Raw genomic sequence first — 27281 nt, forward strand, 5'->3', positions numbered from 1 at the left:
TCCATGGCTCCAGGGCTGGAGCTTCGTGGCGGGGCTTCTGGGGTCCCTTCTGCTGGCCAGTCGTGGAGGCAGAGTCCTTGGGGTCAGAATCGGCTCCTGGCTGGGCCCTCCTGGCTGTCCCCAGCTCCAGGCTCTTCTTTTCGGCCTTCCTCGCAGCGCTTGCCATGGCTTTCCTCCTGCAGTTACTTCTTGGAGCTGGATCTGGAACTCTTCCCGGAATGGGTGGAGCTATGCAGATTCTTCTCCCGTCGTGTTCTGGACAAATTCCCCGAAAGGTCTTTGTCTCGATGATTTTCTTCCTCGAAGATTCCACAGGACAGCCCGATTCTTCTCCGAGTCTTCGTCTTCTTCTGGATTCTTTAGAGCTTCTTCCTCCCACCGATATCCGCCTTCGTTCTCTGATGTCAGCTGGGCTCCGAAGCTCTTCTCCTTCCGAGTTCGATCGCTCTCGTCAAGTGTAGATCGTAGCTCTTGTGTTCTTAAAAGAACAGATACTACACTTGATCTTAGCCAAAAGGCCGAGAAGCGATAACCAGAATTGGTTTCAAACTACGGAGCCACCCAAGGATCCTGAAAAGTCCATTTGTGGAGATGAGCTCCTGGACTCCCGTTAAGAAGACATGTTGTCAACCTCTAGATCCCTTACATGCCTGCACTTTTCGGCTTGCTGCTGCTGCAATCCACGCGTTTTAGATCTGCATAACTCCACCTCTTTAAACACAGCACCTTCACCCCCTGCTGTTCCCACCCGCCTCAACACCGTTGGAAGGGAGGAGAACCAATTAAGGCGGGGGGTGGGGTGGAACGAGCAGCTGTCTACCCTTAGCAGGAGGGCTCCTGATTACATACCTCTCCTGCTGCTGCTGCTGCTGGCTGTCCAGCAGCAGACTGAAGGTGGCTGCTGCTGTGCACAGGTATATAAAGGTTCAGAGCCTATTATGACACGCGCAGCCAGCGTTCCATTGCCACATTCCATCTACTGCAGGCAGGATACCTGGCTGGCTGAATGTCGCTGAGAAGCTCACAGAGACCGCCATAAGCAACAGTTTAACAGAATGCCACAGACTAATCAACCAAACTTTTTGGGTTGGGTTCTCTTTTATAGTCTGCAGGCATTAAATGAAAGAAGTCAGTGTTCCAGCAGAGGGAGACAACGTTTCAGAAAAGGCATTGTAGCAAACCAAAAAAGAAATTTTAAGCGCAGCAGAGTAACCAGCGCACATACCTGTTAGCTCAGGTGAGTTTAAAAGGCTGCTGTTGATAACAAGGGCATTTGCTAAATAGATGGTGTGTGTGCAACAATATACTGAAAGGTCAATTATATTGTGCAGCTTATCTCACCACCTGTAGTTATTTAGGTGAAAGCTCCAAAATGCTTGCCTAATATGTCTGTTTATCCAAAAGGAAGTAAAAAGGGAGAGCTAGAAAGATAGCATTGCATCACATTACATGGCAATGCAATGCACAGTTGCTGAAGTTGAACCAAAATGAGCTTGTAATGTGGCTTCTGCAACTTTGAACATGAAAAATCCAATGAGGAGAAGAAAAGCAAAGCCAAAGAGTCCATCCCAAAATCCGACAAACAAGCAAAATGAACAAAAAACATTGAATTCAATTCTTTCTGATTTTAGAAACTGCATTAAAGAAGGGGTGCACCGGTCCTGGAGATACTGCAATACCAGGTCAATGCGTGGAGTGGACAGAGCAAGCTCTTTTTCCATCTCCCTGTTCTAAAAATCCATTTAATATATGGTCCCCAGATAGGGGACGTATCAGATATTAAACTGATAAGAACAGATACTACACTTGATCTTAGCCAAAAGGCCGAGAAGCGATAACCAGAATTGGTTTCAAACTACGGAGCCACCCAAGGATCCTGAAAAGTCCATTTGTGGAGATGAGCTCCTGGACTCCCGTTAAGAAGACATGTTGTCAACGTCTAGATCCCTTACATGCCTGCACTTTTCGGCTTGCTGCTGCTGCAATCCACGCGTTTTAGATCTGCATAACTCCACCTCTTTAAACACAGCACCTTCACCCCCTGCTGTTCCCACCCGCCTCAACACCGTTGGAAGGGAGGAGAACCAATTAAGGCGGGGGGTGGGGTGGAACGAGCAGCTGTCTACCCTTAGCAGGAGGGCTCCTGATTACATACCTCTCCTGCTGCTGCTGCTGCTGGCTGTCCAGCAGCAGATTGAAGGTGGCTGCTGCTGTGCACAGGTATATAAAGGCTCAGAGCCTATTATGACACGCGCAGCCAGCGTTCCATTGCCACATTCCATCTACTGCAGGCAGGATACCTGGCTGGCTGAATGTCGCTGAGAAGCTCACAGAGACCGCCATAAGCAACAGTTTAACAGAATGCCACAGACTAATCAACCAAACATTTTGGGTTGGGTTCTCTTTTATAGTCTGCAGGCATTAAATGAAAGAAGTCAGTGTTCCAGCAGAGGGAGACAACGTTTCAGAAAAGGCATTGTAGCAAACCAAAAAAGAAATTTTAAGCGCAGCAGAGTAACCAGCGCACATACCTGTTAGCTCAGGTGAGTTTAAAAGGCTGCTGTTGATAACAAGGGCATTTGCTAAATAGATGGTGTGTGTGCAACAATATACTGAAAGGTCAATTATATTGTGCAGCTTATCTCACCACCTGTAGTTATTTAGGTGAAAGCTCCAAAATGCTTGCCTAATATGTCTGTTTATCCAAAAGGAAGTAAAAAGGGAGAGCTAGAAAGATAGCATTGCATCACATTACATGGCAATGCAATGCACAGTTGCTGAAGTTGAACCAAAATGAGCTTGTAATCTGGCTTCTGCAACTTTGAACATGAAAAATCCAATGAGGAGAAGAAAAGCAAAGCCAAAGAGTCCATCCCAAAATCCGACAAACAAGCAAAATGAACAAAAAACATTGAATTCAATTCTTTCTGATTTTAGAAACTGCATTAAAGAAGGGGTGCACCGGTCCTGGAGATACTGCAATACCAGGTCAATGCGTGGAGTGGACAGAGCAAGCTCTTTTTCCATCTCCCTGTTCTAAAAATCCATTTAATATATGGTCCCCAGATAGGGGACGTATCAGATATTAAACTGATAAGAACAGATACTACACTTGATCTTAGCCAAAAGGCTGAGAAGCGATAACCAGAATTGGTTTCAAACTACGGAGCCACCCAAGGATCCTGAAAAGTCCATTTGTGGAGATGAGCTCCTGGACTCCCGTTAAGAAGACATGTTGTCAACCTCTAGATCCCTTACATGCCTGCACTTTTCGGCTTGCTGCTGCTGCAATCCACGCGTTTTAGATCTGCATAACTCCACCTCTTTAAACACAGCACCTTCACCCCCTGCTGTTCCCACCCGCCTCAACACCGTTGGAAGGGAGGAGAACCAATTAAGGCGGGGGGTGGGGTGGAACGAGCAGCTGTCTACCCTTAGCAGGAGGGCTCCTGATTACATACCTCTCCTGCTGCTGCTGCTGCTGGCTGTCCAGCAGCAGACTGAAGGTGGCTGCTGCTGTGCACAGGTATATAAAGGCTCAGAGCCTATTATGACACGCGCAGCCAGCGTTCCATTGCCACATTCCATCTACTGCAGGCAGGATACCTGGCTGGCTGAATGTCGCTGAGAAGCTCACAGAGACCGCCATAAGCAACAGTTTAACAGAATGCCACAGACTAATCAACCAAACTTTTTGGGTTGGGTTCTCTTTTATAGTCTTCAGGCATTAAATGAAAGAAGTCAGTGTTCCAGCAGAGGGAGACAACGTTTCAGAAAAGGCATTGTAGCAAACCAAAAAAGAAATTTTAAGCGCAGCAGAGTAACCAGCGCACATACCTGTTAGCTCAGGTGAGTTTAAAAGGCTGCTGTTGATAACAAGGGCATTTGCTAAATAGATGGTGTGTGTGCAACAATATACTGAAAGGTCAATTATATTGTGCAGCTTATCTCACCACCTGTAGTTATTTAGGTGAAAGCTCCAAAATGCTTGCCTAATATGTCTGTTTATCCAAAAGGAAGTAAAAAGGGAGAGCTAGAAAGATAGCATTGCATCACATTACATGGCAATGCAATGCACAGTTGCTGAAGTTGAACCAAAATGAGCTTGTAATCTGGCTTCTGCAACTTTGAACATGAAAAATCCAATGAGGAGAAGAAAAGCAAAGCCAAAGAGTCCATCCCAAAATCCGACAAACAAGCAAAATGAACAAAAAACATTGAATTCAATTCTTTCTGATTTTAGAAACTGCATTAAAGAAGGGGTGCACCGGTCCTGGAGATACTGCAATACCAGGTCAATGCGTGGAGTGGACAGAGCAAGCTCTTTTTCCATTCACTGTTCTAAAAATCCATTTAATATATGGTCCCCAGATAGGGAACGTATCAGATATTAAACTGATAAGAACAGATACTACACTTGATCTTAGCCAAAAGGCCGAGAAGCGATAACCAGAATTGGTTTCAAACTACGGAGCCACCCAAGGATCCTGAAAAGTCCATTTGTGGAGATGAGCTCCTGGACTCCCGTTAAGAAGACATGTTGTCAACCTCTAGATCCCTTACATGCCTGCACTTTTCGGCTTGCTGCTGCTGCAATCCACGCGTTTTAGATCTGCATAACTCCACCTCTTTAAACACAGCACCTTCACCCCCTGCTGTTCCCACCCGCCTCAACACCGTTGGAAGGGAGGAGAACCAATTAAGGCGGGGGGTGGGGTGGAACGAGCAGCTGTCTACCCTTAGCAGGAGGGCTCCTGATTACATACCTCTCCTGCTGCTGCTGCTGCTGGCTGCCCAGCAGCAGACTGAAGGTGGCTGCTGCTGTGCACAGGTATATAAAGGCTCAGAGCCTATTATGACACGCGCAGCCAGCGTTCCATTGCCACATTCCATCTACTGCAGGCAGGATACCTGGCTGGCTGAATGTCGCTGAGAAGCTCACAGAGACCGCCATAAGCAACAGTTTAACAGAATGCCACAGACTAATCAACCAAACTTTTTGGGTTGGGTTCTCTTTTATAGTCTGCAGGCATTAAATGAAAGAAGTCAGTGTTCCAGCAGAGGGAGACAACGTTTCAGAAAAGGCATTGTAGCAAACCAAAAAAGAAATTTTAAGCGCAGCAGAGTAACCAGCGCACATACCTGTTAGCTCAGGTGAGTTTAAAAGGCTGCTGTTGATAACAAGGGCATTTGCTAAATAGATGGTGTGTGTGCAACAATATACTGAAAGGTCAATTATATTGTGCAGCTTATCTCACCACCTGTAGTTATTTAGGTGAAAGCTCCAAAATGCTTGCCTAATATGTCTGTTTATCCAAAAGGAAGTAAAAAGGGAGAGCTAGAAAGATAGCATTGCATCACATTACATGGCAATGCAATGCACAGTTGCTGAAGTTGAACCAAAATGAGCTTGTAATCTGGCTTCTGCAACTTTGAACATGAAAAATCCAATGAGGAGAAGAAAAGCAAAGCCAAAGAGTCCATCCCAAAATCCGACAAACAAGCAAAATGAACAAAAAACATTGAATTCAATTCTTTCTGATTTTAGAAACTGCATTAAAGAAGGGGTGCACCGGTCCTGGAGATACTGCAATACCAGGTCAATGCGTGGAGTGGACAGAGCAAGCTCTTTTTCCATCTCCCTGTTCTAAAAATCCATTTAATATATGGTCCCCAGATAGGGGACGTATCAGATATTAAACTGATAAGAACAGATACTACACTTGATCTTAGCCAAAAGGCCGAGAAGCGATAACCAGAATTGGTTTCAAACTACGGAGCCACCCAAGGATCCTGAAAAGTCCATTTGTGGAGATGAGCTCCTGGACTCCCGTTAAGAAGACATGTTGTCAACCTCTAGATCCCTTACATGCCTGCACTTTTCGGCTTGCTGCTGCTGCAATCCACGCGTTTTAGATCTGCATAACTCCACCTCTTTAAACACAGCACCTTCACCCCCTGCTGTTCCCACCCGCCTCAACACCGTTGGAAGGGAGGAGAACCAATTAAGGCGGGGGGTGGGGTGGAACGAGCAGCTGTCTACCCTTAGCAGGAGGGCTCCTGATTACATACCTCTCCTGCTGCTGCTGCTGCTGGCTGTCCAGCAGCAGACTGAAGGTGGCTGCTGCTGTGCACAGGTATATAAAGGCTCAGAGCCTATTATGACACGCGCAGCCAGCGTTCCATTGCCACATTCCATCTACTGCAGGCAGGATACCTGGCTGGCTGAATGTCGCTGAGAAGCTCACAGAGACCGCCATAAGCAACAGTTTAACAGAATGCCACAGACTAATCAACCAAACTTTTTGGGTTGGGTTCTCTTTTATAGTCTGCAGGCATTAAATGAAAGAAGTCAGTGTTCCAGCAGAGGGAGACAACGTTTCAGAAAAGGCATTGTAGCAAACCAAAAAAGAAATTTTAAGCGCAGCAGAGTAACCAGCGCACATACCTGTTAGCTCAGGTGAGTTTAAAAGGCTGCTGTTGATAACAAGGGCATTTGCTAAATAGATGGTGTGTGTGCAACAATATACTGAAAGGTCAATTATATTGTGCAGCTTATCTCACCACCTGTAGTTATTTAGGTGAAAGCTCCAAAATGCTTGCCTAATATGTCTGTTTATCCAAAAGGAAGTAAAAAGGGAGAGCTAGAAAGATAGCATTGCATCACATTACATGGCAATGCAATGCACAGTTGCTGAAGTTGAACCAAAATGAGCTTGTAATCTGGCTTCTGCAACTTTGAACATGAAAAATCCAATGAGGAGAAGAAAAGCAAAGCCAAAGAGTCCATCCCAAAATCCGACAAACAAGCAAAATGAACAAAAAACATTGAATTCAATTCTTTCTGATTTTAGAAACTGCATTAAAGAAGGGGTGCACCGGTCCTGGAGATACTGCAATACCAGGTCAATGCGTGGAGTGGACAGAGCAAGCTCTTTTTCCATCTCCCTGTTCTAAAAATCCATTTAATATATGGTCCCCAGATAGGGGACGTATCAGATATTAAACTGATAAGAACAGATACTACACTTGATCTTAGCCAAAAGGCCGAGAAGCGATAACCAGAATTGGTTTCAAACTACGGAGCCACCCAAGGATCCTGAAAAGTCCATTTGTGGAGATGAGCTCCTGGACTCCCGTTAAGAAGACATGTTGTCAACCTCTAGATCCCTTACATGCCTGCACTTTTCGGCTTGCTGCTGCTGCAATCCACGCGTTTTAGATCTGCATAACTCCACCTCTTTAAACACAGCACCTTCACCCCCTGCTGTTCCCACCCGCCTCAACACCGTTGGAAGGGAGGAGAACCAATTAAGGCGGGGGGTGGGGTGGAACGAGCAGCTGTCTACCCTTAGCAGGAGGGCTCCTGATTACATACCTCTCCTGCTGCTGCTGCTGGCTGTCCAGCAGCAGACTGAAGGTGGCTGCTGCTGTGCACAGGTATATAAAGGCTCAGAGCCTATTATGACACGCGCAGCCAGCGTTCCATTGCCACATTCCATCTACTGCAGGCAGGATACCTGGCTGGCTGAATGTCGCTGAGAAGCTCACAGAGACCGCCATAAGCAACAGTTTAACAGAATGCCACAGACTAATCAACCAAACTTTTTGGGTTGGGTTCTCTTTTATAGTCTGCAGGCATTAAATGAAAGAAGTCAGTGTTCCAGCAGAGGGAGACAACGTTTCAGAAAAGGCATTGTAGCAAACCAAAAAAGAAATTTTAAGCGCAGCAGAGTAACCAGCGCACATACCTGTTAGCTCAGGTGAGTTTAAAAGGCTGCTGTTGATAACAAGGGCATTTGCTAAATAGATGGTGTGTGTGCAACAATATACTGAAAGGTCAATTATATTGTGCAGCTTATCTCACCACCTGTAGTTATTTAGGTGAAAGCTCCAAAATGCTTGCCTAATATGTCTGTTTATCCAAAAGGAAGTAAAAAGGGAGAGCTAGAAAGATAGCATTGCATCACATTACATGGCAATGCAATGCACAGTTGCTGAAGTTGAACCAAAATGAGCTTGTAATCTGGCTTCTGCAACTTTGAACATGAAAAATCCAATGAGGAGAAGAAAAGCAAAGCCAAAGAGTCCATCCCAAAATCCGACAAACAAGCAAAATGAACAAAAAACATTGAATTCAATTCTTTCTGATTTTAGAAACTGCATTAAAGAAGGGGTGCACCGGTCCTGGAGATACTGCAATACCAGGTCAATGCGTGGAGTGGACAGAGCAAGCTCTTTTTCCATCTCCCTGTTCTAAAAATCCATTTAATATATGGTCCCCAGATAGGGGACGTATCAGATATTAAACTGATAAGAACAGATACTACACTTGATCTTAGCCAAAAGGCCGAGAAGCGATAACCAGAATTGGTTTCAAACTACGGAGCCACCCAAGGATCCTGAAAAGTCCATTTGTGGAGATGAGCTCCTGGACTCCCGTTAAGAAGACATGTTGTCAACCTCTAGATCCCTTACATGCCTGCACTTTTCGGCTTGCTGCTGCTGCAATCCACGCGTTTTAGATCTGCATAACTCCACCTCTTTAAACACAGCACCTTCACCCCCTGCTGTTCCCACCCGCCTCAACACCGTTGGAAGGGAGGAGAACCAATTAAGGCGGGGGGTGGGGTGGAACGAGCAGCTGTCTACCCTTAGCAGGAGGGCTCCTGGTTACATACCTCTCCTGCTGCTGCTGCTGCTGGCTGTCCAGCAGCAGACTGAAGGTGGCTGCTGCTGTGCACAGGTATATAAAGGCTCAGAGCCTATTATGACACGCGCAGCCAGCGTTCCATTGCCACATTCCATCTACTGCAGGCAGGATACCTGGCTGGCTGAATGTCGCTGAGAAGCTCACAGAGACCGCCATAAGCAACAGTTTAACAGAATGCCACAGACTAATCAACCAAACTTTTTGGGTTGGGTTCTCTTTTATAGTCTGCAGGCATTAAATGAAAGAAGTCAGTGTTCCAGCAGAGGGAGACAACGTTTCAGAAAAGGCATTGTAGCAAACCAAAAAAGAAATTTTAAGCGCAGCAGAGTAACCAGCGCACATACCTGTTAGCTCAGGTGAGTTTAAAAGGCTGCTGTTGATAACAAGGGCATTTGCTAAATAGATGGTGTGTGTGCAACAATATACTGAAAGGTCAATTATATTGTGCAGCTTATCTCACCACCTGTAGTTATTTAGGTGAAAGCTCCAAAATGCTTGCCTAATATGTCTGTTTATCCAAAAGGAAGTAAAAAGGGAGAGCTAGAAAGATAGCATTGCATCACATTACATGGCAATGCAATGCACAGTTGCTGAAGTTGAACCAAAATGAGCTTGTAATCTGGCTTCTGCAACTTTGAACATGAAAAATCCAATGAGGAGAAGAAAAGCAAAGCCAAAGAGTCCATCCCAAAATCCGACAAACAAGCAAAATGAACAAAAAACATTGAATTCAATTCTTTCTGATTTTAGAAACTGCATTAAAGAAGGGGTGCACCGGTCCTGGAGATACTGCAATACCAGGTCAATGCGTGGAGTGGACAGAGCAAGCTCTTTTTCCATCTCCCTGTTCTAAAAATCCATTTAATATATGGTCCCCAGATAGGGGACGTATCAGATATTAAACTGATAAGAACAGATACTACACTTGATCTTAGCCAAAAGGCCGAGAAGCGATAACCAGAATTGGTTTCAAACTACGGAGCCACCCAAGGATCCTGAAAAGTCCATTTGTGGAGATGAGCTCCTGGACTCCCGTTAAGAAGACATGTTGTCAACCTCTAGATCCCTTACATGCCTGCACTTTTCGGCTTGCTGCTGCTGCAATCCACGCGTTTTAGATCTGCATAACTCCACCTCTTTAAACACAGCACCTTCACCCCCTGCTGTTCCCACCCGCCTCAACACCGTTGGAAGGGAGGAGAACCAATTAAGGCGGGGGGTGGGGTGGAACGAGCAGCTGTCTACCCTTAGCAGGAGGGCTCCTGATTACATACCTCTCCTGCTGCTGCTGCTGCTGGCTGTCCAGCAGCAGATTGAAGGTGGCTGCTGCTGTGCACAGGTATATAAAGGCTCAGAGCCTATTATGACACGCGCAGCCAGCGTTCCATTGCCACATTCCATCTACTGCAGGCAGGATACCTGGCTGGCTGAATGTCGCTGAGAAGCTCACAGAGACCGCCATAAGCAACAGTTTAACAGAATGCCACAGACTAATCAACCAAACTTTTTGGGTTGGGTTCTCTTTTATAGTCTGCAGGCATTAAATGAAAGAAGTCAGTGTTCCAGCAGAGGGAGACAACGTTTCAGAAAAGGCATTGTAGCAAACCAAAAAAGAAATTTTAAGCGCAGCAGAGTAACCAGCGCACATACCTGTTAGCTCAGGTGAGTTTAAAAGGCTGCTGTTGATAACAAGGGCATTTGCTAAATAGATGGTGTGTGTGCAACAATATACTGAAAGGTCAATTATATTGTGCAGCTTATCTCACCACCTGTAGTTATTTAGGTGAAAGCTCCAAAATGCTTGCCTAATATGTCTGTTTATCCAAAAGGAAGTAAAAAGGGAGAGCTAGAAAGATAGCATTGCATCACATTACATGGCAATGCAATGCACAGTTGCTGAAGTTGAACCAAAATGAGCTTGTAATGTGGCTTCTGCAACTTTGAACATGAAAAATCCAATGAGGAGAAGAAAAGCAAAGCCAAAGAGTCCATCCCAAAATCCGACAAACAAGCAAAATGAACAAAAAACATTGAATTCAATTCTTTCTGATTTTAGAAACTGCATTAAAGAAGGGGTGCACCGGTCCTGGAGATACTGCAATACCAGGTCAATGCGTGGAGTGGACAGAGCAAGCTCTTTTTCCATCTCCCTGTTCTAAAAATCCATTTAATATATGGTCCCCAGATAGGGGACGTATCAGATATTAAACTGATAAGAACAGATACTACACTTGATCTTAGCCAAAAGGCTGAGAAGCGATAACCAGAATTGGTTTCAAACTACGGAGCCACCCAAGGATCCTGAAAAGTCCATTTGTGGAGATGAGCTCCTGGACTCCCGTTAAGAAGACATGTTGTCAACCTCTAGATCCCTTACATGCCTGCACTTTTCGGCTTGCTGCTGCTGCAATCCACGCGTTTTAGATCTGCATAACTCCACCTCTTTAAACACAGCACCTTCACCCCCTGCTGTTCCCACCCGCCTCAACACCGTTGGAAGGGAGGAGAACCAATTAAGGCGGGGGGTGGGGTGGAACGAGCAGCTGTCTACCCTTAGCAGGAGGGCTCCTGATTACATACCTCTCCTGCTGCTGCTGCTGCTGGCTGTCCAGCAGCAGACTGAAGGTGGCTGCTGCTGTGCACAGGTATATAAAGGCTCAGAGCCTATTATGACACGCGCAGCCAGCGTTCCATTGCCACATTCCATCTACTGCAGGCAGGATACCTGGCTGGTTGAATGTCGCTGAGAAGCTCACAGAGACCGCCATAAGCAACAGTTTAACAGAATGCCACAGACTAATCAACCAAACTTTTTGGGTTGGGTTCTCTTTTATAGTCTGCAGGCATTAAATGAAAGAAGTCAGTGTTCCAGCAGAGGGAGACAACGTTTCAGAAAAGGCATTGTAGCAAACCAAAAAAGAAATTTTAAGCGCAGCAGAGTAACCAGCGCACATACCTGTTAGCTCAGGTGAGTTTAAAAGGCTGCTGTTGATAACAAGGGCATTTGCTAAATAGATGGTGTGTGTGCAACAATATACTGAAAGGTCAATTATATTGTGCAGCTTATCTCACCACCTGTAGTTATTTAGGTGAAAGCTCCAAAATGCTTGCCTAATATGTCTGTTTATCCAAAAGGAAGTAAAAAGGGAGAGCTAGAAAGATAGCATTGCATCACATTACATGGCAATGCAATGCACAGTTGCTGAAGTTGAACCAAAATGAGCTTGTAATCTGGCTTCTGCAACTTTGAACATGAAAAATCCAATGAGGAGAAGAAAAGCAAAGCCAAAGAGTCCATCCCAAAATCCGACAAACAAGCAAAATGAACAAAAAACATTGAATTCAATTCTTTCTGATTTTAGAAACTGCATTAAAGAAGGGGTGCACCGGTCCTGGAGATACTGCAATACCAGGTCAATGCGTGGAGTGGACAGAGCAAGCTCTTTTTCCATCTCCCTGTTCTAAAAATCCATTTAATATATGGTCCCCAGATAGGGGACGTATCAGATATTAAACTGATAAGAACAGATACTACACTTGATCTTAGCCAAAAGGCCGAGAAGCGATAACCAGAATTGGTTTCAAACTACGGAGCCACCCAAGGATCCTGAAAAGTCCATTTGTGGAGATGAGCTCCTGGACTCCCGTTAAGAAGACATGTTGTCAACCTCTAGATCCCTTACATGCCTGCACTTTTCGGCTTGCTGCTGCTGCAATCCACGCGTTTTAGATCTGCATAACTCCACCTCTTTAAACACAGCACCTTCACCCCCTGCTGTTCCCACACGCCTCAACACCGTTGGAAGGGAGGAGAACCAATTAAGGCGGGGGGTGGGGTGGAACGAGCAGCTGTCTACCCTTAGCAGGAGGGCTCCTGATTACATACCTCTCCTGCTGCTGCTGCTGCTGGCTGTCCAGCAGCAGACTGAAGGTGGCTGCTGCTGTGCACAGGTATATAAAGGCTCAGAGCCTATTATGACACGCGCAGCCAGCGTTCCATTGCCACATTCCATCTACTGCAGGCAGGATACCTGGCTGGCTGAATGTCGCTGAGAAGCTCACAGAGACCGCCATAAGCAACAGTTTAACAGAATGCCACAGACTAATCAACCAAACTTTTTGGGTTGGGTTCTCTTTTATAGTCTGCAGGCATTAAATGAAAGAAGTCAGTGTTCCAGCAGAGGGAGACAACGTTTCAGAAAAGGCATTGTAGCAAACCAAAAAAGAAATTTTAAGCGCAGCAGAGTAACCAGCGCACATACCTGTTAGCTCAGGTGAGTTTAAAAGGCTGCTGTTGATAACAAGGGCATTTGCTAAATAGATGGTGTGTGTGCAACAATATACTGAAAGGTCAATTATATTGTGCAGCTTATCTCACCACCTGTAGTTATTTAGGTGAAAGCTCCAAAATGCTTGCCTAATATGTCTGTTTATCCAAAAGGAAGTAAAAAGGGAGAGCTAGAAAGATAGCATTGCATCACATTACATGGCAATGCAATGCACAGTTGCTGAAGTTGAACCAAAATGAGCTTGTAATCTGGCTTCTGCAACTTTGAACATGAAAAATCCAATGAGGAGAAGAAAAGCAAAGCCAAAGAGTCCATCCCAAAATCCGACAAACAAGCAAAATGAACAAAAAACATTGAATTCAATTCTTTCTGATTTTAGAAACTGCATTAAAGAAGGGGTGCACCGGTCCTGGAGATACTGCAATACCAGGTCAATGCGTGGAGTGGACAGAGCAAGCTCTTTTTCCATCTCCCTGTTCTAAAAATCCATTTAATATATGGTCCCCAGATAGGGGACGTATCAGATATTAAACTGATAAGAACAGATACTACACTTGATCTTAGCCAAAAGGCCGAGAAGCGATAACCAGAATTGGTTTCAAACTATGGAGCCACCCAAGGATCCTGAAAAGTCCATTTGTGGAGATGAGCTCCTGGACTCCCGTTAAGAAGACATGTTGTCAACCTCTAGATCCCTTACATGCCTGCACTTTTCGGCTTGCTGCTGCTGCAATCCACGCGTTTTAGATCTGCATAACTCCACCTCTTTAAACACAGCACCTTCACCCCCTGCTGTTCCCACCCGCCTCAACACCGTTGGAAGGGAGGAGAACCAATTAAGGCGGGGGGTGGGGTGGAACGAGCAGCTGTCTACCCTTAGCAGGAGGGCTCCTGATTACATACCTCTCCTGCTGCTGCTGCTGCTGGCTGTCCAGCAGCAGACTGAAGGTGGCTGCTGCTGTGCACAGGTATATAAAGGCTCAGAGCCTATTATGACACGCGCAGCCAGCGTTCCATTGCCACATTCCATCTACTGCAGGCAGGATACCTGGCTGGCTGAATGTCGCTGAGAAGCTCACAGAGACCGCCATAAGCAACAGTTTAACAGAATGCCACAGACAAGTCAACCAAACTTTTTGGGTTGGGTTCTCTTTTATAGTCTGCAGGCATTAAATGAAAGAAGTCAGTGTTCCAGCAGAGGGAGACAACGTTTCAGAAAAGGCATTGTAGCAAACCAAAAAAGAAATTTTAAGCGCAGCAGAGTAACCAGCGCACATACCTGTTAGCTCAGGTGAGTTTAAAAGGCTGCTGTTGATAACAAGGGCATTTGCTAAATAGATGGTGTGTGTGCAACAATATACTGAAAGGTCAATTATATTGTGCAGCTTATCTCACCACCTGTAGTTATTTAGGTGAAAGCTCCAAAATGCTTGCCTAATATGTCTGTTTATCCAAAAGGAAGTAAAAAGGGAGAGCTAGAAAGATAGCATTGCATCACATTACATGGCAATGCAATGCACAGTTGCTGAAGTTGAACCAAAATGAACTTGTAATCTGGCTTCTGCAACTTTGACCATGAAAAATCCAATGAGGAGAAGAAAAGCAAAGCCAAAGAGTCCATCCCAAAATCCGACAAACAAGCAAAATGAACAAAAAACATTGAATTCAATTCTTTCTGATTTTAGAAACTGCATTAAAGAAGGGGTGCACCGGTCCTGGAGATACTGCAATACCAGGTCAATGCGTGGAGTGGACAGAGCAAGCTCTTTTTCCATCTCCCTGTTCTAAAAATCCATTTAATATATGGTCCCCAGATAGGGGACGTATCAGATATTAAACTGATAAGAACAGATACTACACTTGATCTTAGCCAAAAGGCCGAGAAGCGATAACCAGAATTGGTTTCAAACTACGGAGCCACCCAAGGATCCTGAAAAGTCCATTTGTGGAGATGAGCTCCTGGACTCCCGTTAAGAAGACATGTTGTCAACCTCTAGATCCCTTACATGCCTGCACTTTTCGGCTTGCTGCTGCTGCAATCCACGCGTTTTAGATCTGCATAACTCCACCTCTTTAAACACAGCACCTTCACCCCCTGCTGTTCCCACCCGCCTCAACACCGTTGGAAGGGAGGAGAACCAATTAAGGCGGGGGGTGGGGTGGAACGAGCAGCTGTCTACCCTTAGCAGGAGGGCTCCTGATTACATACCTCTCCTGCTGCTGCTGCTGCTGGCTGTCCAGCAGCAGACTGAAGGTGGCTGCTGCTGTGCACAGGTATATAAAGGCTCAGAGCCTATTATGACACGCGCAGCCAGCGTTCCATTGCCACATTCCATCTACTGCAGGCAGGATACCTGGCTGGCTGAATGTCGCTGAGAAGCTCACAGAGACCGCCATAAGCAACAGTTTAACAGAATGCCACAGACTAATCAACCAAACTTTTTGGGTTGGGTTCTCTTTTATAGTCTGCAGGCATTAAATGAAAGAAGTCAGTGTTCCAGCAGAGGGAGACAACGTTTCAGAAAAGGCATTGTAGCAAACCAAAAAAGAAATTTTAAGCGCAGCAGAGTAACCAGCGCACATACCTGTTAGCTCAGGTGAGTTTAAAAGGCTGCTGTTGATAACAAGGGCATTTGCTAAATAGATGGTGTGTGTGCAACAATATACTGAAAGGTCAATTATATTGTGCAGCTTATCTCACCACCTGTAGTTATTTAGGTGAAAGCTCCAAAATGCTTGCCTAATATGTCTGTTTATCCAAAAGGAAGTAAAAAGGGAGAGCTAGAAAGATAGCATTGCATCACATTACATGGCAATGCAATGCACAGTTGCTGAAGTTGAACCAAAATGAGCTTGTAATCTGGCTTCTGCAACTTTGAACATGAAAAATCCAATGAGGAGAAGAAAAGCAAAGCCAAAGAGTCCATCCCAAAATCCGACAAACAAGCAAAATGAACAAAAAACATTGAATTCAATTCTTTCTGATTTTAGAAACTGCATTAAAGAAGGGGTGCACCGGTCCTGGAGATACTGCAATACCAGGTCAATGCGTGGAGTGGACAGAGCAAGCTCTTTTTCCATCTCCCTGTTCTAAAAATCCATTTAATATATGGTCCCCAGATAGGGGACGTATCAGATATTAAACTGATAAGAACAGATTTTTTTTTTAATTTGGCTATCCCCCACATGGGGATAAAAACCGTTTATTTAAAATTTAACAAATTACAGAAATAAAACCATTACATCCACATTACACTTTCGGGACTTCAAAGAAAAATAAAAATTCCATCACAGCAAATTTTACAAGACTTCAAATATTCCATAGGTTAAAAAGCCATTTGCCTGCCAACGTTACATTCTTTTTCCTGTCCAATAAATAGTATATGTACATTTCACTTTTACAAAAGGCTAAAACATCATCTACTGGTAACATTTCATGTTTAAAAACAGCAATATTTCTAGCATTCCAGAGCGCTATCTTGGCACAATTCACTATCTTCCACGCCATTATTTTTTGGTCCATTGTTGGGCATTCCAGAAGACCATATAACACTGATGCAAAATTAAAGTCCTTGAGGTCCACCATTTTCTTCAGCAGGGGGATTAGTCTTCTCCAGAACTCTTTAGCAAAAGCACAAGTCCATAAAAGATGCTTCACTGTCTCTTCTTCTTGACAACCTTCTCTTGGGCAGATGGCAGACCTCACAAAACCTCTTCTGTACTGGAATGCCCGGCAAGGAAGACAGTGGTGTGCGCAGCTCCAAGACATGTCTTTCTGTACATTAAAAAGATAAGGGGCGTTAATCGTTTTCCATATGTGTACAGTTTTGTCATCATCATAACGTTCAATATCACACAACGTCACATCAGTACTAATTTGTTTGAGTAGTGTCTTGCTGTTACATAGATCCCCTGTCTGTTTCTTATTCAAATTAAAATCAAGAATAATTTTCTTTAAAATCTCATAATGTGCAGGCAGGTTAAAAGCATAAGGAGAGGATAAAACTGTTTCAAACCAACCAAACCTTCTCATGAGAAAACCAGTGTTAAAACGCATAAAATAGGAAAGGTAATTATCTTTAAAAAGGGTTTTAAAACAGAAACAGAAAAAATGTATTAAAAGAAACTTATCTAAAACAGGGAAATCTTTCCCACCTTTAACCTTTGGCTTTGTCACAATTTCTCTTTTGAGTTTCTCCATTTTTGAGCCCCAAAAAAAGGTAAAACATACTTTTGTAATTCGTTTCAACAAATTTGTAGGAGGGGGGAACACCAAACTAAGATATAACAGGATAGGTAATATCACCATTTTTACAATCAGAACTTTACCTTCCATTGACAGCTTTCTCATATTCCACATGCAGATTTTCTGATTAATTTTCTGTGCTGCCGCATCCCAGCTATTAAAACCATTATTAGATTCATTAAAAGAAACACCTAAAATAGTAATGGAATCTGTAACTGCAATTGGTACATCATGTAAACTCATCCCCCCGACATTTAAAATATTACATTTAGTAAGATTAATTTTAAAACCGGAAACTGTACAAAAAGACTGAATTTGGCTTATCGTTTTTTGTATTGAAGGTACATCACATCCAAACACGGCTACATCATCCATATAGCTTACAACTTTAACTTGTAGACCGTTCCCTCCGGGTAAGGGTACTCCACATATTTGCTTATCCTGGCGTATTGTACATAAAAGGGGTTCTACAGCACATATAAAAAGCAGGGGGGACAAAGGGCAACCCTGCTTCACCCCTGATTTTAAAACTACCTCTTTTGTTTTAAAACCATTAACTAAAATCTCACTCGTACAATCATTATAAAAAGCTTTAAGAGACAATAAAAACCCACCCGGAATGCCCATTTTTTCTAAAACTTTAAAAAGATAAAAATGAGACACGCGGTCAAAAGCTTTCTCAAAATCCACCGCTAGGATTGACATCTTTGTCTTTCTGGTTTTTACATCTTCAATACAATCTTTCACCAGGTTTAAATTGTCCCAGATACTACGCCCAGGTACCCCGCATACCTGATTTGCATGAATTACTTTATGTATCACCTTTTTCAACCGATTTGCACAGATCTTAGCCATAATTTTGTAATCACTATTTAAAAGAGTTATCGGCCTCCAGTTTTTAAGATCCGTTTTGTCACCTTTTTTGTATAGTAGTGATACCTCACCTTTCTTCCATGAGTTGAGTAAAACCTTATTATTAAAAACTTCGGAAAACAAATTAAACAAATCATCTTTTAAAATATCATAAAAACTTATATAAAACTCTATGGGGATACCATCAGGGCCGGGCACTTTACCATTTTTAAAACTCTTCATGGTTTCTAAAATCTCTTCCTCAACTAGAGGTTGGGATAAAAAACTTTGGGCATCAGCATCTAGGGTGGACTTGATCTCCCCCAGGAAAGTGTGTATTAAATCATGGTCTACAGTTTTTACATTAAAAAGATCATTAAAATAGACATTTACCTTATCCAATATAACGTTGATATTATTATCTCCATCTATGTTATCAATTATTGTTTTTGTCTGTTTGTTTTTCTTAAAAAAATACCTGGAACAAGTCTCATCCTCTTCTACGTGTTTTACCTTTGAACGAAAAATCAGTTCTTTTCCTTTTTGTTCCAACCACTTTGAAATTTCTCCTTTAAGACTCAATATATCATTACCTACATCCAGACCATTGTCTTTGAATTTGTACAATGTCTGTAACCTGATATTAAGAAAATTATAGATCTCAAACTTTTCTTTAGCTTTTTGTATGCTTTTCTTAATAAAGAAATCTTTAATGCTTATTTTCATTCTATCCCACCAGGAGCTAAAAGAAATATTGGGGTTTTTCCTTTTTCTACACTTTACATAAAACTCAATAAAATCCGATAAAATTTGTGGATCTTTTAAAAGGGACACATTCAATTTCCAAGATTTCTTACCACATTTCTTCTTTCCATTAATCCTCACTCTAAAAGATAAAACCTTGTGATCTGAGAGAATATTAGTTAAAACTTCACATTTCACTGGCAGTATTTTTTCTGAACCTAAAACAAAATCTATCCTGGAGCTACATGTAGAATTGCTCCAGGTGAAACCAGCGTCTATAGGGCTATCCTTGTTACATTCTTTATACACATCAGTTAATTTACAATCATTTATAATATTGCTTAACATTCCAGACGTTTTGTCATAATTTCTACTCACGGAACCGGAGCGTCGGCTTTCGCCTTTTAAAATACAATTAAAATCACCTGCCAGGATAAAAGGTTCAGAAATGTTAATAAATAAAGGTAAAATTTCCAGCATATCAGCCCTTTCATTTTTATCAGGTGACCCATAAAAATTTAAAAACTGCCATCTTGTCCCATCAATAAAAGCCTTAACTAACAGAATACGACCCGGTAAAATATCTTGGATAAAATCAATAGACACATTTCCCTTAAAAAGTATAGCTACCCCGGCTGATCCAGTTGCATTTGATCCAGACCAGACCGATGGACCATGTTTCCACTCTTCCTTATATTTTTTGTAAGAAATCTTATGAGGGATATGACATTCTTGTAAAAAGAAAACAGAAGCTGTAAAACAGGTTAAAAAATGTAAAACAGTAGCTCTTCTGGTCTTGGATCCTATGCCTCTCACATTGAGGGAAACACCACTAATGTCAGCCATCATAACAAATGGTTAGGAAGAAACAAAAACTGGACTTTACCTATCCGATGGACGGATCAGACCACTTGGACTTTCATCAACGCCCTCTTCTGAATCCACCGTTATCAAAGAGTCTTCATCATCGGAGAAGGAACATTCACTTAAATTAAGACCCGACGCTACTGGGGTGTAGCTCGGAAGGATATTGAGAGAAAGGTTACACTGGGTCTCCATAGGCTGACCATTTAGGTCCTCGTCAGGTGGGTCTCCGAGAGGCTCCGCACTCCCCTGCTGACCCGCAGAGGGATGTAATACAGGGGCAGGCTGCGCACATGGCGGAGCCTCAGAGTCCCCGGAGGCAGCCAGGTTCGGGGCCCCACCTGGGGCAGCAGAGCCCCGGGACCTCGGGATTCCAGAGTCTACACCCCCGTGAGGGGATGTATCCATCTCCTCCCTATTAGCCACCTCCACGGAACCATTCTTTTTCTTATTATGAGACCTCACCAAATGCCACGTACCGCCCTCGCTCTCGTGAGACCCAGTGGGAATTTTGGGCTCGGTGTCAGCCTTTTGGCGCTCTTTTTTGGCCTTACCGACCGCCCCTTTATGATCTTTCTCAGCCTTCCTTTTAGCCTCCTTATGGTCTTTCAGCCAGCTCCTGGGCTCCTGTGAGTTACCTGTCATTGACTCGGAGGGATTGTTACTAGTCGAAGCGCCCTTATCACCTCCCGAGGCTCCAGGTTGCTGTTCCTCCTCCTGAGGGGTGGTCTGATTGGCCCGTCCATTCCCGGATGTCTTAGACTTCTCCTTTTGTTTTTGTTCATCCTCTCTGAACCTGTGAGGGCAAGAAAAATAGAAATGACCAGGTGTCCGACAAAAAGAGCATTTTTTTTCATTTGGGCACTCCTTTGTGTCATGTTCAGTACTGGCACAATTTCTACAAGTGGCACCACAACTATCCTTAGAGTGCCCATAGAGACCACAATACCTACAGAAAAGTGGCATTCCTGAGAAAAAAAAATCCCCATTAGTTTGCCCTTTTTTAAATCGAGCTGGAGGAAGTCTCACACCTCCAGGGAATTTTGGGTCTCTTTCACATTTTACTAAAAACTTCCATTTTGAGGTCCAGATGTTAAACTCATTCAACACTTTCCCAATCAATTTCACACTTTTAAAATAAACTGACAAAAAGGAAATAACCTCTGGTGCCGTTATGAAGGGTGAGAAGATTTTCACAACCACCATCTTTACCTCATCCAGGACGTGCTCGATAATCTGAATCCCTTTTAGACCAGGGCTATTTTCTACCGACTTAACTCTGGACAAAACATCTTTGAAAATACCTTCGCCAGTAAAGGTTACATCATAGTCTCCACGTCGAGGATAATCCTGGATAGAAAGGATTTCGTTGGTTCTGACGTGGAGCAGTTTCTCAAGCACGTCCTGGACTACATATCCCAGATTCCGCATATCGGAACCACCAGCCGTAAAGCGGACCCTTATGGTGTTCTTGAGCCTCGCATATAGAGGCACGAGGTTGGGGTCAACCTCCATGGTATGGCGCAACAAAATGCAAATTGCAACCGCCTGCAATCTGCGCCTTCAGAGCTTTGTGATAAAGCACCTGAAGGCTGGGGGATCGCTGCCCGTTACCCTAGGACTAATCCCTCTCCCTAATAGCAGCAGGCAGGTGAAGCCCACCGAAGTGGACGATCCTGCCAGGCCAAGGAGAGGGGTACCTGAGTGCCCTTCAACTGAAACCTCCTGCTGTGAAGCACTTGGTCTCAGCCAAAAGGCCGAGAAGCGATAACCAGAATTGGTTTCAAACTACGGAGCCACCCAAGGATCCTGAAAAGTCCATTTGTGGAGATGAGCTCCTGGACTCCCGTTAAGAAGACATGTTGTCAACCTCTAGATCCCTTACATGCCTGCACTTTTCGGCTTGCTGCTGCTGCAATCCACGCGTTTTAGATCTGCATAACTCCACCTCTTTAAACACAGCACCTTCACCCCCTGCTGTTCCCACCCGCCTCAACACCGTTGGAAGGGAGGAGAACCAATTAAGGCGGGGGGTGGGGTGGAACGAGCAGCTGTCTACCCTTAGCAGGAGGGCTCCTGATTACATACCTCTCCTGCTGCTGCTGCTGCTGGCTGTCCAGCAGCAGACTGAAGGTGGCTGCTGCTGTGCACAGGTATATAAAGGCTCAGAGCCTATTATGACACGCGCAGCCAGCGTTCCATTGCCACATTCCATCTACTGCAGGCAGGATACCTGGCTGGCTGAATGTCGCTGAGAAGCTCACAGAGACCGCCATAAGCAACAGTTTAACAGAATGCCACAGACTAATCAACCAAACTTTTTGGGTTGGGTTCTCTTTTATAGTCTGCAGGCATTAAATGAAAGAAGTCAGTGTTCCAGCAGAGGGAGACAACGTTTCAGAAAAGGCATTGTAGCAAACCAAAAAAGAAATTTTAAGCGCAGCAGAGTAACCAGCGCACATACCTGTTAGCTCAGGTGAGTTTAAAAGGCTGCTGTTGATAACAAGGGCATTTGCTAAATAGATGGTGTGTGTGCAACAATATACTGAAAGGTCAATTATATTGTGCAGCTTATCTCACCACCTGTAGTTATTTAGGTGAAAGCTCCAAAATGCTTGCCTAATATGTCTGTTTATCCAAAAGGAAGTAAAAAGGGAGAGCTAGAAAGATAGCATTGCATCACATTACATGGCAATGCAATGCACAGTTGCTGAAGTTGAACCAAAATGAGCTTGTAATCTGGCTTCTGCAACTTTGAACATGAAAAATCCAATGAGGAGAAGAAAAGCAAAGCCAAAGAGTCCATCCCAAAATCCGACAAACAAGCAAAATGAACAAAAAACATTGAATTCAATTCTTTCTGATTTTAGAAACTGCATTAAAGAAGGGGTGCACCGGTCCTGGAGATACTGCAATACCAGGTCAATGCGTGGAGTGGACAGAGCAAGCTCTTTTTCCATCTCCCTGTTCTAAAAATCCATTTAATATATGGTCCCCAGATAGGGGACGTATCAGATATTAAACTGATAAGAACAGATTTTTTGATTGAAGCTGCATCCAAGGCACTGAAAAATGTGACCGAAGTCACACCAAAACAGCGCACGAGGTGAGGATTCATGTGGACCCTTCCCGGAGGAGAGGGTTCCCAATAAACCATCCCCATCCCTCCGAGCCAGAAGGCCACAGCGAGGGTCAGGGATCTCCGATGCTCTCCCTAGCCGAAGCCGGAGAAGAGCCGTTTTCGTGCTCCCAGCTTCCATCTAGGCTGCCACCCTAGTGGAGCTGGAGCCTGTGTTGGTTTCTCAGCCCAAAGCTGACCGGACCTCCGACCGGGTTTATAAAAATTCCCCTTCCTAGCCCGGAGGCCAGGAATAGGGGGGGTTGCTCAGAAAGTATGATTGGCAAAGGTGCGGCGTGCTACGAAGCCAAGTCTTTCTGGGGTTCCCAGTCCCAGTAAGCTTGGACTCCCACCAGGGCGCCTACTCCTGGGGCACATTGCTCCAAAGCCCTCACACTTACCCAGCCTAGTGACTTCGATCCTGGAGGGCCATGTTTTCCATCAGATAACTCTATGAGCCACCTGGCGTACTAACAAGTGCACCAAACCAGTGTGTAATATGCATCAATTTACTAGGGAAGCCCAAGGACAAAACTGCCTTTTCAAAAGATACTACACTTGATCTTAGCCAAAAGGCCGAGAAGCGATAACCAGAATTGGTTTCAAACTACGGAGCCACCCAAGGATCCTGAAAAGTCCATTTGTGGAGATGAGCTCCTGGACTCCCGTTAAGAAGACATGTTGTCAACCTCTAGATCCCTTACATGCCTGCACTTTTCGGCTTGCTGCTGCTGCAATCCACGCGTTTTAGATCTGCATAACTCCACCTCTTTAAACACAGCACCTTCACCCCCTGCTGTTCCCACCCGCCTCAACACCGTTGGAAGGGAGGAGAACCAATTAAGGCGGGGGGTGGGGTGGAACGAGCAGCTGTCTACCCTTAGCAGGAGGGCTCCTGATTACATACCTCTCCTGCTGCTGCTGCTGCTGGCTGTCCAGCAGCAGACTGAAGGTGGCTGCTGCTGTGCACAGGTATATAAAGGCTCAGAGCCTATTATGACACGCGCAGCCAGCGTTCCATTGCCACATTCCATCTACTGCAGGCAGGATACCTGGCTGGCTGAATGTCGCTGAGAAGCTCACAGAGACCGCCATAAGCAACAGTTTAACAGAATGCCACAGACTAATCAACCAAACTTTTTGGGTTGGGTTCTCTTTTATAGTCTGCAGGCATTAAATGAAAGAAGTCAGTGTTCCAGCAGAGGGAGACAACGTTTCAGAAAAGGCATTGTAGCAAACCAAAAAAGAAATTTTAAGCGCAGCAGAGTAACCAGCGCACATACCTGTTAGCTCAGGTGAGTTTAAAAGGCTGCTGTTGATAACAAGGGCATTTGCTAAATAGATGGTGTGTGTGCAACAATATACTGAAAGGTCAATTATATTGTGCAGCTTATCTCACCACCTGTAGTTATTTAGGTGAAAGCTCCAAAATGCTTGCCTAATATGTCTGTTTATCCAAAAGGAAGTAAAAAGGGAGAGCTAGAAAGATAGCATTGCATCACATTACATGGCAATGCAATGCACAGTTGCTGAAGTTGAACCAAAATGAGCTTGTAATCTGGCTTCTGCAACTTTGAACATGAAAAATCCAATGAGGAGAAGAAAAGCAAAGCCAAAGAGTCCATCCCAAAATCCGACAAACAAGCAAAATGAACAAAAAACATTGAATTCAATTCTTTCTGATTTTAGAAACTGCATTAAAGAAGGGGTGCACCGGTCCTGGAGATACTGCAATACCAGGTCAATGCGTGGAGTGGACAGAGCAAGCTCTTTTTCCATCTCCCTGTTCTAAAAATCCATTTAATATATGGTCCCCAGATAGGGGACGTATCAGATATTAAACTGATAAGAACAGATTTTTTTTTTTTTTTTTTTTTTTTTCTCCTCAGACGAGGAAATTCCACAGTCTATGGAAACCAGACAAAGGAAAATTCCATCAAAACAGCTGCGTCAAATCCAATACGCAATTTGCTGTCCCCATCATCATCGGAAATATTTATTTCATATTTCAAAACAACAATAACAAAAATCAAGAGGTACTAACAATATATCTCCACTTTTTAACTTTCCATATTCCCTCCGCATCCACTTCCCCTCTCCTCTTTTTGTCCCATAGGAAACACACATACATCTTCCCCAAAATCACCTTCACACTATCCTTTACAGCAATTTCCTTCCTTTTAAACACATACACATTCCTCACATCCCATAACACTTCCTTTATACATGCAAGCATCAACCACAAGACTCTTTCCTTCGTCCCATCACATATTCCCAAACCAAACATAAACAACTCAAAAGACAACAAATTCACACCACACAATTCTTTACACAAAGGCCCCATTCTCCCAATCACATCTCTAGCATACTGGCAATTCCAAAAAACATGCAACACACTTTCCCTTCCACCACAGCCATTTCTTGGACACATTTCACTCCTCACCAAACCTCTATTCCTCTGAAACTCTCTCACAGGTAATACTCCATGTAAAGACTGCCACACAACTTCACTCTGTTTGTTGGTCATACCACTCATCCGCACTTTCTTCCAAACCTTCTGCACATCACCACCCCTAACCATATTTATTCCACATTCTACCTCTCTACATTCAATCATCCTATACACAGCCTTCTTATTCTCCAGCAATCTCACATCTGCATCACACAGTTCATACCTCACCAAAAACTTATAAACCCACACATACCATACAGGCACCTCAAAAGCAATCGGACATCGCAAATCCCTTTCTTGCCACTTTAAACGAAACAAATACGCTCCAAATAAATACCTACACATAGATGAAAACTTTCCATCCGCCCTAATCACTTTCAAAACAAACACAACGATATTCACACCAAAAAACACGTCCAAATTCGGAAAACCCAAACCACCTTTTTCCACTCTTTTAACCAAAATTTCTCTCCTAGCTCTCTCCATTTTCGAGTTCCACAAAAAAACAAATAAAATTCTATTCAAGCTTCTCATACATATATATCCTGGTGGAAATACTACCGCAATATATAAAAATATTGGCAACACCACACTCTTAACAATTAAAATCTTCCCAAAAAAGGATAAACTCCTCAATTTCCAAAAATTCAACTTCTGCTCAACTTTTCCTTTCGCATCATCCCAACTTTCTTTCCCATCCAAACTCTCTGAAAACTTCACACCCAAAACTTTAATAGGTCCATTCACTACATTCACACCTACATCCCTACTTAAACTTCCGCCTCCAAAACCCTTACACTCACTCTTTTCCCAATTCACTTTAAACGCAGATGCACCACAAAAAATAGACACTAACAACTTCACCCGCCTCACCGAACATTCAGAATCACATAATACACACACGTCATCCATATAACCACTCACCTTCCATTCTTTTCCTCCACCTCCCGGCACTTGCACACCACGAATTACCTTATCTTTCCTCAGCATACACAACAATGGCTCAATTGCACAAATAAATGCTACAGGGGACAAAGGACACCCCTGTCGCACACCCGAAAACACATTCACTTTCCTACCCACATACCCATTCATTAAAACACAGCTATAAACACCCGCATACAAACTTCTCACTCGCCCAACAAAATCAGCCGGAAAACCCATTTTTAACAACACTCTGAACAAAAAACCATGCGACAACCTATCATAAGCCTTTTCAAAATCCAAACTTAACAAAAATACACTCTTCTTACGACCCATGCAATCCCATAGACAATCTCTTAACATACACACACACTCATGAATCCGCCTCCCAGGTACCGCACAACACTGCTCATCCCCAATCACACTCTCTATCACATCACGCATCCTATTAGCCATAAGTTTTGCATAGATTTTATAATCACAATTAAGTAACGTTATTGGCCTCCAATTCCTCAGACTTTTCAAATCCCCTTTCTTAGGAATTAACACAACCATACCTGCACGCATACTCTCAGTCACCTCCATGTTTCCCCACATATACTTACATACATCCACAAAGTCCTTACCAATCACACCCCACATCACACGATAAAATTCTACTGGGAGGCCATCCTCCCCCGGCGTCTTATTCAAAGCCATACTACACATAACCTTCCATACCTCATCACCAGTCACCTCACCCATCACTCTCTCTCTTTCTGCTTCACTCAACTTACTCTCTAACACACTCAAAACATCATTCTCCAAACATTCATCCCTCTGTTTCACTGCATACAGATCCTCATAAAACTTAGCCACCTCTTCACACATATCCTCTCCACTCACCTCACTTCCATCTGCTCCATACACCACGCTCATACTCTGTTTCTTTCCAAAAACTTTTTTAAAGAAAAACCGAGAACATTTCTCATCCTGCTCCATCTTATCAATCTTTGCCCTAAACACTATGCTTCTCCCTCTCTCCAACAAAAACTCACTAATCTCCTTTTTTACCTCTAAAATATCCTCCTCCACCTCAA

At 43.8% G+C, this 27281-nt stretch overlaps 14 non-coding genes and 2 pseudogenes across 14 annotated transcripts; all 16 read right to left on the reverse strand.

Annotated features, from left to right (window-relative positions):
- Window positions 1–452: 452 nt before the first annotated feature.
- LOC141204413 (U2 spliceosomal RNA) lies at window positions 453–530 on the reverse strand (annotated as a pseudogene).
- Window positions 531–1645: 1115 nt separating this feature from the next.
- On the reverse strand, window positions 1646–1836 carry LOC141204705 (U2 spliceosomal RNA). Its single transcript, XR_012275562.1, has one exon. It is a non-coding gene; the product is annotated as a U2 spliceosomal RNA (small nuclear RNA).
- A 1115-nt stretch (window positions 1837–2951) lies between these two features.
- On the reverse strand, window positions 2952–3142 carry LOC141204090 (U2 spliceosomal RNA). The gene has a single exon (XR_012275062.1). It is a non-coding gene; the product is annotated as a U2 spliceosomal RNA (small nuclear RNA).
- A 1115-nt stretch (window positions 3143–4257) lies between these two features.
- LOC141204218 (U2 spliceosomal RNA) lies at window positions 4258–4447 on the reverse strand. Its single transcript, XR_012275186.1, has one exon. It is a non-coding gene; the product is annotated as a U2 spliceosomal RNA (small nuclear RNA).
- A 1115-nt stretch (window positions 4448–5562) lies between these two features.
- LOC141204706 (U2 spliceosomal RNA) lies at window positions 5563–5753 on the reverse strand. Its single transcript, XR_012275563.1, has one exon. It is a non-coding gene; the product is annotated as a U2 spliceosomal RNA (small nuclear RNA).
- Window positions 5754–6868: 1115 nt separating this feature from the next.
- LOC141204707 (U2 spliceosomal RNA) lies at window positions 6869–7059 on the reverse strand. Its single transcript, XR_012275564.1, has one exon. It is a non-coding gene; the product is annotated as a U2 spliceosomal RNA (small nuclear RNA).
- A 1112-nt stretch (window positions 7060–8171) lies between these two features.
- On the reverse strand, window positions 8172–8362 carry LOC141204709 (U2 spliceosomal RNA). Its single transcript, XR_012275566.1, has one exon. It is a non-coding gene; the product is annotated as a U2 spliceosomal RNA (small nuclear RNA).
- Window positions 8363–9477: 1115 nt separating this feature from the next.
- LOC141204710 (U2 spliceosomal RNA) lies at window positions 9478–9668 on the reverse strand. Its single transcript, XR_012275567.1, has one exon. It is a non-coding gene; the product is annotated as a U2 spliceosomal RNA (small nuclear RNA).
- Window positions 9669–10783: 1115 nt separating this feature from the next.
- Window positions 10784–10974, reverse strand: LOC141204091 (U2 spliceosomal RNA). Its single transcript, XR_012275063.1, has one exon. It is a non-coding gene; the product is annotated as a U2 spliceosomal RNA (small nuclear RNA).
- A 1115-nt stretch (window positions 10975–12089) lies between these two features.
- LOC141204711 (U2 spliceosomal RNA) lies at window positions 12090–12280 on the reverse strand. The gene has a single exon (XR_012275568.1). It is a non-coding gene; the product is annotated as a U2 spliceosomal RNA (small nuclear RNA).
- Window positions 12281–13395: 1115 nt separating this feature from the next.
- On the reverse strand, window positions 13396–13586 carry LOC141204712 (U2 spliceosomal RNA). The gene has a single exon (XR_012275569.1). It is a non-coding gene; the product is annotated as a U2 spliceosomal RNA (small nuclear RNA).
- Window positions 13587–14701: 1115 nt separating this feature from the next.
- LOC141204713 (U2 spliceosomal RNA) lies at window positions 14702–14892 on the reverse strand. Its single transcript, XR_012275570.1, has one exon. It is a non-coding gene; the product is annotated as a U2 spliceosomal RNA (small nuclear RNA).
- A 1115-nt stretch (window positions 14893–16007) lies between these two features.
- Window positions 16008–16205, reverse strand: LOC141204268 (U2 spliceosomal RNA). The gene has a single exon (XR_012275229.1). It is a non-coding gene; the product is annotated as a U2 spliceosomal RNA (small nuclear RNA).
- Window positions 16206–22592: 6387 nt separating this feature from the next.
- LOC141204231 (U2 spliceosomal RNA) lies at window positions 22593–22774 on the reverse strand. The gene has a single exon (XR_012275198.1). It is a non-coding gene; the product is annotated as a U2 spliceosomal RNA (small nuclear RNA).
- A 524-nt stretch (window positions 22775–23298) lies between these two features.
- Window positions 23299–23414, reverse strand: LOC141204417 (U2 spliceosomal RNA; annotated as a pseudogene).
- A 1115-nt stretch (window positions 23415–24529) lies between these two features.
- On the reverse strand, window positions 24530–24725 carry LOC141204357 (U2 spliceosomal RNA). The gene has a single exon (XR_012275291.1). It is a non-coding gene; the product is annotated as a U2 spliceosomal RNA (small nuclear RNA).
- Window positions 24726–27281: the final 2556 nt, after the last annotated feature.

This window comes from Phyllobates terribilis, unplaced genomic scaffold, assembly GCF_046119375.1.
Source record: "Phyllobates terribilis strain yellow unplaced genomic scaffold, ASM4611937v1 Scaffold_134__1_contigs__length_4944459, whole genome shotgun sequence".
In the NCBI taxonomy this organism is placed as follows: domain Eukaryota; kingdom Metazoa; phylum Chordata; class Amphibia; order Anura; family Dendrobatidae; genus Phyllobates; species Phyllobates terribilis.